Source organism: Tursiops truncatus, chromosome 2, assembly GCF_011762595.2.
Source record: "Tursiops truncatus isolate mTurTru1 chromosome 2, mTurTru1.mat.Y, whole genome shotgun sequence".
In the NCBI taxonomy this organism is placed as follows: Eukaryota; Metazoa; Chordata; class Mammalia; order Artiodactyla; family Delphinidae; genus Tursiops; species Tursiops truncatus.
Window position 1 is genome coordinate 174575923 of NC_047035.1, and position 12015 is coordinate 174587937.

The 12015-nt window shown below is 42.4% G+C and overlaps 1 long non-coding RNA gene across 1 annotated transcript in view; it reads right to left on the reverse strand.

Moving 5' to 3' along the window:
- LOC109549691 (uncharacterized) overlaps positions 1 to 12015 on the reverse strand; it is an 88205-nt gene that overhangs the window by 43404 nt on the left and 32786 nt on the right. The window contains exons 3-4 of the long non-coding RNA XR_012330463.1: positions 11164 to 11375; positions 9801 to 10284 (exon numbers count right to left, since the gene is read on the reverse strand). This is a non-coding gene — a long non-coding RNA (uncharacterized lncRNA). The remainder of the gene's footprint in view (positions 1 to 9800; positions 10285 to 11163; positions 11376 to 12015) is intronic.

Below are 12015 nucleotides of genomic sequence, written 5' to 3' on the forward strand. Positions count from 1 at the left end.
AACAGAAAGCACCAGGCCCAGGTGGATTGAATTCTACAAAACATTTAAGGAAGAAACCATACCAATTCTCTACAATCTCATTCAGAGGATAGAAGTAGAGGAAATGCTTCCTAACTCATTCTGTGAAGCTGGCATTACTCTAGTACCAAAACCAGATGAAGACATTATGAGGGAAGAAAACTACAAACCAATATCTTTCATGAACAGAGATGAAAAGTTCTCAACAGAGTACTAGCAAATTGAGTTCAACAGTGTATAAAAATAATTGTACACCATGACCAAGTGGGATGTATCCAAGACATGCAAGGCTGATTCAACATTTGAAAATCAAATAGTGAATTCCAGCACATCAAAAGGCTAAAAAAGAAAAATTACATGATCATATCAATGGATGTAGAAAAAGCATTTGACAAAAATCCAACACCCATTCATGATTAAAACTCTCAGGAAACTAGGAATAGAGGGGAACTTCCTCAAACTGATAGAAGCCTACAAAAGCCCTACAGCTAACTTCATACTTAACGATCAGGAACAAAAAGCTTTTCCTCTAAGATCAGGAACAAGAAAGGATTTCCCTCTTACCACATCTTTGTGATATCATAGTGGACGTCCTAGCTAATGCAGTAAGACAAGAAAAGGAAATAAAAGGCATACAGATTGGGAAGGAAGAAATAAAACTATTTTTGTTTGCACATAACTTAATCATCCATCTGAAAAAGTCAACAAAAAAACTCCTGAAACTAATAAGCAATTATAGCAAGGTTGCAGGATACGTGATTAATATAAAAAAAGGCAATTTCTTTCCTATATGTCAGCAATAAATGAATGGAATTTGAAAGTAAAAACACAGTATCATTTACATTAGCACTCCAGAAAAGAAATGATTAGGTATAAATCTAACAAAAATATGTATGATGTTTATATGAGGAAAACCACAAAATTTTGATGAAAGAAATCAAAGAAATACTAAATAAATGGAGAAATATTCCATGTTCATGGATAGGAAGATTCAGTATTGTCAAGATGTCAGTTCTTCCAACTTGACTCAATGCAATCCCAGTCAAAATCCTAGTAAATTATTTCATGAATATCAACGAAATGATTCTAAAGTTTATATGGAAAAGCAAAATATGCAGAATAACCAACACAATATTGAAGGAAATAAACAAAGCTGGACAACTAACACTATCCAACTTCAAGACTTACTACAAAGCTACAGTAATCAAGTCAGTGTGTTATTGGTAAAAGAACAGACAAATAAATCAGCGCCCAGAAATAGAACCACATAAATATAGTCAAATGATCTTTGACAAAGGAGCAAAGGCAATACAATGGAGCAAATGTAGTCTTCAACCAATGGTACTGGAACAACTGAACACCCACATGCAAAAAAATGAATCTAAACACATACCTCACAGCCTTCTCAAACATTAACTCAAAAATGGACTATAGACCTCAATGTAAAAGGCAAAACTATAAAACACCTAGAAGATAACATAATAGAAAGCCTAAATAATCTGTGGTATGGCGATGACATTTTAGATACAATACCAAAGCATAATCTATAAGAGAAAGGATGCATAAGCTGGACTTCATTAAAATTTAAAACTTCTGCACGGCAAAAGACAATGTCACAAGAATAAGAAGACTAGCCACAAATGGGGAAAAGATATTTGCTCAAGATACATCTGATAAAAAACTGTTATCCAAAATACAGAAAGAACTCTTAAAAGTCAACAAGAAAATAAACAACTTGATTAAAAATGGGTAAAATATCTTGCGACACTTCATCAAAGAATAGATACAGCTGGCAAATAAGCCTGTGAAGAGATGCTCTACATCATATGTCATCAGGGAAATGCAAATTAAAATAACCATGAGCTATCACTACACACACACTATAATGGCCAAAATCTAAAATACTGACAATACCAAATGTTGGCAAGGATGCAGAATAATAAGAATTCTCATTCAGTGCTGGTGGGAATGCAAAATGGTACAGTTGCTTTGAAAGACATTTTGGCAGCTTCTTACAAAACTAAATATACTCTTACCACATATGATCCAGAAATTGTGCTCCTTGGTATTTATCCAAGACGTACAAGAACCCAGGCTGAAGGTGGGTTGAAAACTTACGTCCACACAGAAACCTTTACACAGATGTTTATAGCAGCTTTATTCATAACTTTCAAAACTTGGAAGCAAACAAGATGTCCTTCAGTGGGTGAATGGATAAACAAACTGTGGTCCATCCAGATAACGGATTATTATTCAACAGTAAAAAGAAATGAGCTCTCAAGCCATGAAAAGACATGGAGGAAACTTAAATGCATATGACTAAGTGAAAGAAGGCAATCTGAAAAGGGTACACGCTGTATGGTTTTGACTATATGACATTCTGGAAAAGGCAAAACTATGGAGGCAGTAAAACGGTCAGTGGTTGCCAGGGGCTGAAGTGGAAAGGGATGAATAGGCAGAGTGCAGAGGACTTTTAGGACAGTGAAAGTACTCTGTTTAACACTATAATGATGGAGACATGTGGCTATACATTTCCCACACCCACAGAACACCAAGAGTGAACCCTAATGTAAACTGTGAGCTTCGGGTAACGATGATTCAGTGTAGGTTCGTGAGTTGTAACAAACGTCCCACTCTGGTGGGGGATGTTGATGATGGGGTGACTGGGTGTGTGTGGGAGGAGGCGGTACATGGGAAGTCTCTGTAGCTTCTCCTCAATTTTGCTGTGACCCTAAAATTGCTCTAAAGTCTCTTAAGAGAAGTGCTTTCACATATGTTATTCTTATAACACTGTAAATTATGTTTCTTATAAAAGGCTTCCTCTTTCCTCCCAATCTTTCATTATTAGTAGTATATTTTTGCTTGGAAGTGGTAGAAGGTCTACACCCCCGCCCCTCTATAATTTTTCATTCAGATAACTAACATTTATTTAGCTTTCATTATATACTAGGCACTTTACCTAAGATTTCTTATTGAAAACTCAGAAGAGGTCTTATGATCCCATATTTACAGTCTGGCTGACCTCCGCCTGGGCCATGCATCTCCTACTCCTGTCACTCCAGCCCCTCCTACCGTGGCCTCTACTTCTGCCCCTCATCCTGATACCCCCCTCTCCTGCCTCCTGGTTTTGTCTCCCGTCCAAGCGAAACTCTCACACCGCAGGGTCTGGCACAGGAGACGGGTCCCAGCTCCTCTGATACTGGCCATGCTCACCCCTCAGACCTCCCCGTCCTCAGGGAGCTCGAGGCAGGCGCTGCCTCCTGGACCCCTCCACCAGCTTCATCCTGGTCCTTTCTGAAAGCAAAGCGAATCTGACCCTGGGAGTACTTTCCTCACCAGAGTCAAGTAAACACATGTCCAGCAATTCAAGAGGATGCCACAGGCAGGGCTGGGAATTCAGCAAGAGAAATGTGGTTGGTGACCCCGAAATGAGTTGCTGGTGGAGGGTCCACTCCCAGAAAACGAGGAGGTCTTTGCTAATCTGCCACCAGATCCAGAGGTTGTTTTCTTCCCAAGTGGGTGCTAACTGCAGATACACTGGCTATCAGAAGAGGACACGCACTTTTGGAAAAACAAAAGGATGCCCACTTTGAAAGTTAAACACAAGACCGCTCAGGGCAGAAGCTGGCCCTTCTGTGTTAGATGGCTAGATCACATGCAGCTCCAAGTCACAAACTCGGGACTGGTCTGGGTTGAGGGTAAAGAAACGCAGTGGGGCCTGGGCCTGAGAACTACTCCCACCTTCATGAAAAGTGGGGGGAGGAGGTTCCCGAGGTCACAGGCTGCATGGGAGCCTGGCCCTTTCCAGGGTTCAGCTGGGAGACTCACGTTATAGCCTACGTCGTAGTCTGTAAGCTTGGGTGGTAAATTTATCTCTTTTTTTTTTTTTTTTTTCAGGGGGGAGGAGAGGGGATGGGAAGAGAAGGGAGGCCAAGAACAAATCGTCTGACAACCTTTGAATTAGGTGTCTTCCCTGTATTGGAAGAAAATATTTGGCTACTGGATGAAAACCTAAAACCCTAAAACCTAAAACCCTGAGAATAACAATAAATAAATAAATCACAGTGGATGAGCACCCAGGGGAGGGCTAAGTACTTGACCCAGAACCGTAAATGCAAACTTGAACTCTCTTTGAAGTCTTAGGCTTGGTCTTTGAAATTCATCCACTTTTGCATTCTGCCCATTCATGTTTATTTTAGTATGAAATAATATTCTTTCTCCTCCAAAATCTTCAAACAAAGCCCAGTGCTTCAGGAAGGTGTGGCAGGGGAACGCACAGCCCAGTTTCACGTGTCCGGGGGTTTGAATAAGCACGTATCCAAAATCTCTGTGCATTTAGGGCAACTGCTGGTCGACGATCTGGCTGCCGTGGGTGACAGAGATAGGAGTGCAGACCCTGGGCGCTGGGTGACAAAGGCATGCAGAGGACCTCTTTCCAGGGGAGGATGGCCAGAGACACTGCTGAGCACCTTGCGTAAGTCACACTAGGAACAAGCATTCCATCTTGCGGCAGGCACGCAGGGGTTGCACAGGCTGCCAACACCCTGGTGTCCTTGTTAGGGTCTGCGTTCACTCAGGTGGGCAAGGCTGTAATAAAAGAACAGACACGAGCACGCAATGCTTCAGCACAAGGGAACTGGCACCATCCACGGAGGTCCAGGGAAGCAGCTCTGCTCAACGTAGACGTACAAGAACCCAGGCTGAAGGTGGTGTGCCGTCTTTAACGTGAGGCTTCCTGGGTCGCCCGGGGGTTGCCGCCCCCATCACCGGGAGAAGGAAAGAGCGTATCGGAGAGTGGGTGGAAAGTTTCCAGGCCTGGGAGTGACGCACACGGTCTCCTACTCACGTCCCACCCACTGTCAGTCATGTGATCACACCGAAGTGCAAGGGAGTCTGGGAAAGGGACTCCATCTGGGTGTTCAGGAGGAAAAGGGAGACAGATTATGTAGAATAGTACTTTTATCCACAACACCTAAGGCCGGGAAATCCCACCAAGCTGTGCATATTAATTTCAGACAGACTAAATAATGAGATAGTTGCTACACGGGGCACAAACACACCTCTAGGTGATTCTAGGCCCTCTTCAATATTCCAGGTATGTTACAGAGGCTCAGCCCAAAGTCAATGAGCTATTGGAAAGTTTACTGGAGCTTTTTCTGAACATCCATTTTTCTAAAAGTTTGATCTGATTCAGTTAATTCCAGGCCCTCTGTGATGCAATTAATAAAAAATACTTGTCGCTCTAAGACCTACATTTTCTTCCTAAAACTCCCTCTTTATTCCTAAAACTGTCTTCCATTTCAACCTTTTAAATTTACGTAATAACAAGTGTCTCTCTGGAGCACAGAGAGTTCCAGTGAGACTAATTCAAAAGAGCGAATGATCCAATGGTCCTGCGCATAGATTGTCTCCCACAGTAAGTTCGCTTCCTGGCTTCATTGGTTGGGCGGGTGCAGACATGGTTTGTAGCTTTGTGAGTCAGAATGACCATTACCAGCGTGACACCTGTGACAGTTCTTCCTCTGAACTGGAACACTTTGTACTCGGATTCAGAGCCAGGGCTGCTGTGAACTTCTTTTCTGGCAGCGGGGAGGTGATATCTGCATCTCTCAACCAGTGTTCTCCACCACGCAGATTATGTGAGCTCCCGTGTCCGAGGCCAAGAGACACCTTGGATTCGTTCAGTTTCCTCACCGGACTCTTGTTTCCAGAAGGACGGCACTCATTTCAAGGCACTGGGGCTCAGGCGCGTCTGGCTGCCCTTGCTTTCTCCTTCCTCTTGGGGATGTGGCTGCATCGCATCGTCTTGTGTGCAGCGTGCCCTGAGTTGTGCCTTTCACCTTCACCCCAAAGCGCGTCGCCCCACTCCAGAGCGCACAGCTGCGCTCTCTGTGCATCCTGAAGGCCTCCCTCTATCGTAAGAATCAGGAAGACTGCATCTGAAGGGGGGCTTTCGTGCCTCCTCAAGTCCCCGTTAGAGCCTACAGGAAAAATTACATCAGCTGCAATTGAACAACAAGCGGGGACTTCCATTTTTAGAGGTACGGTTTGGAAACCAAACCATTGCAAGTATTTGGTAATGCAAGATAAAACAGGACAAATATGACATTAAGTACAGCTTGAAGGAAAGGAAAGGAAAGCCCAGAGTAAGGAATAAAGAGTAAGCTAAGGACCAAAGCAGTGAGCATGTGAGCTGATACGGCGATTGTCCCAGAGGTAGGGCTGTCAGCCTACGTAATCTTGAGGCTTGAATTTTAATACTCCTGCCAAGACGGAAGGAAGAGTTTTGGTCCCATATGAGTAAAAGGGAGATCAAGACGCCCGCAGCAAGTGGGGGCCCTTAAAGAACACACCCTCAAGGAAAGGTTGCACTAGATAAACATCCACGTAAGATCACAGAGATGTGACAAGAAGGCTTGTGTACTGCTTATCGCACTGGGAGTCGGAAAAAAAATCCTTCCTGGGAATTGGTAACGACTCTTCATGCAGATTTTGGTTCAATTTCACACTAACAGCATGGTTCAGGAAAACCCAATTTAAGAAAAGAATATGAAATTTGTTCCAGACAGTGAAAATCCCCAGGGCACTAAACTCAGGCTACACAATATTTTTACAGAGGATGAGCTCACAAAAACTCTTGTTTGTGAAATGCCTGAGGAAATAATCTGCTAGGATTAAGAGCCCTCAGAATAAAAAAAGAGTATTAGAACCTGAGAACTTCAGATAACTGTTTAATCTTATAGACTATAAAATGAAAATACGTGACATGATTAATGTCAAAAAGGAAGGAATTCAAAAAGTAAGAAAAAGAATAAATCATTATCAAAAATGAAACCAGGCAAAAATGAAGAGTAACCAAACACAAGTTTTAGAAATAAAAAATCTAGTAATTGAAGTTAAAAACTGAATGGATAGGTTTTATCTGATTAGATACAGCTGATCAGAGACTCAGTGAACAGGAAAGAAAATATGAGGGAATTTTACAACATGCAATACCCAGATCAAGAGGTAGAAATTATGAAAGAGGAGTTAAGAGATATTCAAATAGAATGAAAACATCCAAATATATCTAATTAAAGTTGCAGGAAGAAAGAGTCAAGAGACGGAGGAGAGTCAGTATTCATAAAGAGAATGGCTGAATATTTTCCGGAGTTTATAAAAAATATGAATCTGTGGATTCAGGATGTGCAACACATTGTAAGCAAAATAAATAAAACACGACTATACCTGAACACATGTTGGTAAAACTGCAAATCAGAAGCAAAGAGAAAAAGCTTGAAAGCAACCAGCAAGAGCATTCTTGCTGTATCTGTAGATATACTATAGCAGCAGTCATAAAAGCCAAAATACAGTGGAATAATATCTTCAAAGTGCTGGAAGAATACAACTCACAATTTAGATGTTTATATCCACTGATTCAGAAGTGAGGAAAAATTGAAAATATTTTCAGACAGACCAAGACTGAGACCACCTAGCCCAGTAACTCTCACTGAAGGAACTACTAAAGGATTTTCTTCAAGAAGAAGTAATCAAATTCAAAAGAAACAAATATAATGTGAGCAGCAATGAAATAGGTAAGCATTCAGGTAAATCTAAATAAGAATCAGTTGTATAGGGGCTTCCCTGATGGCGCAGTGGTTGAGAGTCCGCCTGCCGATGCAGGGGACGCGGGTTCGTGCCCCGGTCCGGGAGGATCCCACGTGCCGTGGAGCGGCTGGGCCCGTGAGCCATGGCCGCTGAGCCTGCGCGTCCGGAGCCTGTGCTCCACAACGGGAGAGGCCGCTACAGTGAGAGGCCCGAGAACCGCAAAAAAAAAAAAAAAGAATCAGTTGTATAAAAATCAGTGACAGTGTATATAATGTCCACTCTACCAAATGTAAAATAGCTAGCTAGCGGGAAGCAGCACACAGCACAGGGAGATCAGCTCGGTGCTCTGTGACCACCTAGAGGGGTGGGATAGGGAGCGGGGGGAGGGAGACGCAAGAGGAAAGAGATATGGGAACGTATGTATTTGTATAGCTGATTCACTTTGTAATAAAGCAGAAACTAACACACCATTGTAAAGCGATTATACTCCAATAAAGATGTAAAAAAAAAATCAATGACAGATTTCAGGAAAGAAGTGCAAAAAGTGGAATAAAATACCAGATAGCAATAATTGACTGAGGAGAGACAGGAGGGGCATAAAGTAAGGCAACCCAGGGTCTGTACATTACAAAGTGGAAGGGAGAAAGGCTGAATGAGTACAGACTTGTTAATTCAGGTACGAGATAAAAATTGGAAGGCGACCACTAGGAGAATAGAAATAGAATGTATAACTTCCAAAGCGGCAGCAGCAAAAATAAGAAAAGGAAATTAAGAAAACTCAATCATTCTAGCAGAAAGCAGAAAAGGAGAAACGAAATTTACATACGATATGTATACATACTGTGAACAGAAAACACAAAATAATACGGTAGGAATAAAGTTTTTAAATCACAATAAATATGGGATATATAAAATATGTATTAAAATATAAGAATAAGTATAATATAAATGCCTTAAACTTTGTTAGGTAGATTTAATTCAATTCATGGAGAAGGATGCAACCCACGAAAGATTTAATACAGCTCACTACAAACGTGGAAAGAGTTCTCAGCCTCCCTAGTAATTAAAGAAACAATGTGTTCACATATGGATTTTAAAATGACAACCCTTAGTGCTGAAGAGAGTGGGTAAATTGGCATTCTTTGAAAATGTTGACTGTAAAGTGAATTGGAACACATTTTCTGGAGTAGAGTATGCAACATGTATCAAAAGCCTTAAAATATACACATGTAGCAATTACACTTTGAGGAAATAAACAGATAACATGGGCAAAAATTTACCTGCAAGGATGCTCTAATAAATTATTTATAATATCAAAAACCTGAGATCTCAATTTCCAGCAATTAATTATATTACTATTACAGCTACCACCACTACTACTACTACTAATAGTGATAAAATATAATATTTATTAAGAGCTTATTACGTGGCAGGCATTGTTCTAAGTGCTTTACTGAAGAGCACATTTTGATCTCCATTATAACTCTATGAGATGGGTATTATAATCATCCCCATCTTACAGATAAGAAAACGCAGGCACAGAGAAGTTAGTAATTTGCTTAAAGTTACCCAGTGATCAAAGGGAAGCGCCCCCCTCACTTTTTTCTTAGGAAGGTTCTGTTTTCAGGGGCTTGTCCCTTCCCACTTCAAAAGGCTTTTTGGGGACACGCATCATAGCCGAGAGCCGAAGGCCAAGGACAGCTGGTGCCGAGAGTCTGGTAATAATCACCATGGCAAGTACTGAACCCCCTGAAATCCCCTCCCTCGGTCTGACCCAGGCTGTTCTATTTTTGTCACCTCTGTTTAATCTTATGTCATTCCAGTGATTAAGCTCTTGCAGGAGGCAGAAGAACACGGGGGAACAGGTAAGATTATGTAGCAGGTGTGACGGCCAATCCAAGCAGTGAACACTGGGGCAGATTTTTCATAAACGCACAGTGTCTTCCCAGGTCACAGGCTACTCCAGAACCTTGCCACTGCCCCATTAGGAGGGAGAGCCTATGTTCCCTCCCCTCGAACCTGAGCGGGTTCTCCAGAACGACCACGACACTTGCGTTGAGGAGATTATGCAGCCGATAAAAAACATGTTCTAGGCAATACTGTGTTTTAATAACGCAAAGCACAGGAAACCACCTGTACTGTAAATCCTCATACTGTAAACACACAGACGTATGTTAGTATAAAGTGATACTTACACGGGGGCATATTTAGTTGCAGAAACAAGTATGGCTGCATCGTACACTGAAATACGAACAATCCTTGCTCTGGGTACCAGGATCACAGGGAACTTTTGTCCTTGTGCTTACTTTTCACATTTCTGCAAGGAACATACATCACTCATGCGATCTGAAACACAGAACTTGTAATTCCAAAGACTGAAAACATCCATGTGGTTGGTGGGGTGGGTGAGGATATGGGAGTCAGAGGAGGGAGAAGCCTCCCCTGCCTGCCCATCTGGGTGCTTACTTGCTTCTGAGGCCTCTTGGACCCACAGAGTCCAATGTCACAGGTCACCAGCACACGACCAGCCAGGGTCTTTTCCTTCAAGGCCCAGCATCTCCAGCTGCGTCTTTCGTCAGCTATCTGTCCAGGGTCAACTGCTTAGATTCGTCCTCTTGGCCCAATCCAAGAAGACGCTCAATTACGTGGGGAGTCATACAGGCGTTTCCTTCCTGTCATCTGAGGAAATGAAGCCAGGTGTACAGTCCACAGTGGGAGACAGTGGCGATGCATTAAATGTATTCAACAGTTGTTGACTGGACGTCTGCCACGTGACGGACACCATCTTTCAGGCTGAGCAACCTTGCATTCAAGGACAGTAAACTAGGCCTCTTCCAATGCACTCCTCTAGTGTATTTTTATTTTTTTAGATAAAGATCACAACAAGTTAAACTCCTCTTGTGGCAAGATTATAAAAGTTCTTCGTCTGGGAATAAGTCTTGCCTGATAAGCTCATAGGTTCCAACAGACGTCTAAGTAATTATCTGATCGTGACTAATTCCTTAATTGAGCGAATCATGCTCTATAGCACTCATGCCCATCCCCCAAATGAAACCAAGGCTGCAGCATAGAACCTGCTCAACTGCCACGCTACTGTGTAGCTGCACTTGTTTTTCTTTTTCTTTTGCGGTACGCGGGCCTCTCACTGTTGCGGCCTCTCCCGTTGCGGAGCACAGGCTCCGGACGCGCAGGCTCAGCGGCCATGGCTCACGGGCCCAGCCGTTCCGCGGCATGTGGGACCCTCCCGGACCGGGACACGAAGCCGTGTCCCCTGCATCGGCAGGCGGACTCTCAACCACCGCGCCACCAGGGAAGCCCTAGCCGCACTTTTTAAGCAGTGAACCCTTAGTCTCTTTTGGATGGAAACGTCCTGCCTAATGGAAGTTTAGAAAAAGCTTCCTGCCGTTGGCATATCTTTCATCTCAGGCTTGCCCAAGTCTGAAACGGCAGTCTGACGAGGCTGGCAGTCCTTCAGATTCAAACCTGCCCTCAGGAAATACCCTCAGTCATTTGGGGTGCAAACCTGGAGAGATTCTTCCTCGGGATCCCACTTCTTACCTTTGCTGGCTCATCCTGGACCTTCTAACCCTTCTTACAAAGCTGTGTGTAGATGGACAGAACCCTTTTCAATAGGTGTGCTTCTCCTTGAATTAAAATGCTGATGAGGGCAGCCTTTTATCTCTTACAAATTCTATTCCTCTTCATTGTTGAGATGCTGATGACACCCCACTCAGTCGAGCGGGGAAACATTTCATCCACAAGAAATCAACCTGAGAAAACGCAAATAAAAATTTCTTAGTTTTTCTTTTTCCCTTGGCCTGTGTTCCACATTTATTATTTTTAAATGTTATTTATTTATTTAATGACACTTCATTTAATTAATTTAGAAAGCATCTACTTACCATAAACTTTATTTCCGTAGAATCCCTACACTGGTCTAAACTAAACTAACCTGAGCTCTAAGTAGATTATTGCTTGACTGTTTGGGTTTTTTTTTTTTTTAACCCTGTAGTTGTTCAAGGTTTACACAAAATAATTTTAACTAACAAAAAAATTCTTTTTCTTACACAGCAAAGACTGAAAGAAGGAAATATGTCTCATACCCCATAAAGAAACATCCCTATAATATTTAACTGGACCAAGGAATCAGGAAGCACGACCATTCTCGATCCCTGTTTCTCTCTCTCTACTTTTCTCCCTCCTTCAAAGAAACTGATAAGCATCTGGAAATCAGACTCCGCCATTTTGCTCACTGTGGTCTGAAGCATCCATTCAATTCAAAGGTAGACAAAGAATAGATATCAGGTCACAATTGTAAAGACTCGAGGGGATTCTGTATGTATTTGAATTCTCACTTGGGGGTCTTGAAGCTCCATTCTTTTCTATCTCTTCTGGTTTCCTTGAAGCAAA